The sequence below is a fragment of the Chanos chanos genome, chromosome 2 (assembly GCF_902362185.1).
Source record: "Chanos chanos chromosome 2, fChaCha1.1, whole genome shotgun sequence".
Taxonomy (NCBI): Eukaryota; Metazoa; Chordata; class Actinopteri; order Gonorynchiformes; family Chanidae; genus Chanos; species Chanos chanos.
Genome location: NC_044496.1, coordinates 29,498,772 through 29,500,986, shown reverse-complemented (window position 1 = coordinate 29,500,986; position 2,215 = coordinate 29,498,772). Strand labels below are relative to the sequence as shown.

Here is a 2,215-nt window from a genome sequence, read left to right as displayed (position 1 = left end):
GAGCCTTTTTCTTGTGATAATGTGGTGATATTTTTTTTCTCTATTGTATACATACTCACAGCATCTTTACACCTGGAAAGTATATGGGAAGTGTGTATAAATAACTGTCCTTTGAGTGCTTAAACACAAATACATGTTCTTGGTGTGAATTATCTGTATCTGTATTACCCATGTGTTACAACCCCATCTAGGGTGGGGTGAACATAAATGCATGGGAGAAACCTCCTTCTCCTGCCACCACTCGAGTGAACCCGAAAACACCAATACCGACACCGATATACAATAGTCAGCTTTTTATTACTCTATATATAACTATTTACAAAACACAAAACTTCGGGGGTGAGCCAGGCCAAAACAATAAACAAAACACATCTAACTAACAGGGAAAGGGAATAACCTCCAAAAGAATACCAAAATAAAGACAAACTCAACTTTCCTCCCTAACTAACATAAACAGGAGAAAATACGTTTAAATGGAAACCCACCCCCTACGTGTGCTGACTATAAAAAGAGCAAACACAAAAGAAACCAACACGAAAATGCACTATTAACACCAATTTACAAATTTCACTGGATGTGGACTCACGAGTCCACATCGTTGTCACAGGAGTTGCAAAAACTAGAGACGCGGCAGCAGGAGTTTAACAGGAGGTTCCGCGCCAGATGTGTCCTGCGCAGCCGTCGTCTTTTAAACTTCCCTCGGATGTTCCCCAGCCAATCGTGACCTGCCAGCAAGCCTGAAAAGAAAAATGGGGTGGGGAGCGAGAGGGAGAGATAGAGACAGAGGGAACACCCGAGCGGTAACAGAAAATACGTCCAAGAACGTAACACATGTAAACAAACACATAAGCCCCTTTCACACATGCACTGCAACCCTAAAATAATCGTAATTCTAACCGGAGGGGCTGTATGTGTGAACAAAAATGTCCGAATCAGTCGACTCGGATTCTAAACGGATTTTATTCTACCAGCCCCCTAGTACAAACTCCGTTTTCTCTTCGTTTGGGTCCATGTGTGAATAGAGCGGTTTATACTCCGGAGTATGCACAGTGAGCAAGTGAGCATATTGATGCGGTCCCTAACATGCGACTGGCACAAAACCGGAAGAATATAAACATCCGAGGGTGAGGAAGACGGGTCATTTACATGAAGACGCCAACGAAAATGTCTAACTGGAGAGACGACGAGATTCGGGAACTTCTGTCGGTAAGGGCTGACCCTGAAATTGTCAGACAAAAGTTGGTAGCCTCATCCGCCTTTTTCGATTTGTCGTGAACAAAACACTGCGATTTTTGCAGAGTACTTTTTGGGTCATGTCCTGCCTCCTGCACGCTCTATCCAGAGCCACCCCCCACCTAAACCAAATGGAGTATTTCGAGTATGTGTGAAAGCGTCTGACTAGGACTATCTACGGCTGTGTGCTGCATGTGTGAAAGGGCAACTTTGGACATGTTGCAAACCTGATTCTGCAGTTATAGTCCATAGTGCATATGTGAAAACAGCTATATAGGAAACAAAGATGGCCGTATTTCGGGGACAGTAATTGGTTGTTTATTTTTGGTCCCTGGGATTCACTGTGTGTGTGTGCGCGTGCATGTGAATCGGGGGGCTCAGCTGCTTTACTTAGTCTCATTACATCCTGCTCTTGTCTCACTATTTCTCACTAAGTCTCACTGGTCTGTTACATGACTTTCTTCTGTCTCTCTAAGCAAGTTAATTCTCGGCCGTCCAACTTCGAGAGCACACTGATTGATCATTAGGCACTGTAAGTGCAACCCACACATATGCATGCAGTCACATCTGCGAATGTGACACTGTGTGAGTGAGTGTGGCCATGTGTTTTTGTATCAGTTATGTACTCCATAATGCAGTAGTATTTCTGTAGTACATTGTCTTTATGAGAACGATCGCCTATGAGAGTGTGTGTATGTGTGTGGGTTTGTTTGAGTGCGTGTATGCACAGAGATTCTCTCAACTTCACAGACACACTCACCCACCAGGTTTGTTCCCACAGTGACTCAGTCACACAGCACACTGCTTTCCATGGCCCCCTTTTTCTGGGGCTTACCTCACAGAACCTACATTATGCTATCTGTCTATAATTAAAGACAGCACAGTTGTCATGGCAACGCCAAACTGTGCCGTGCTCTGCTGGAGTGTAAATAAGCTGTAACCATGTCTTAATATGTATTTCCAGCAAGTTTTATTCACTAGA

General features: G+C 43.9%; 1 pseudogene; it reads right to left on the bottom strand.

Moving 5' to 3' along the window:
- Positions 1–582: 582 nt before the first annotated feature.
- The window catches only part of LOC115804723 (uncharacterized), a 37,863-nt pseudogene continuing 36,230 nt past the window's right edge, over positions 583–2,215 (bottom strand).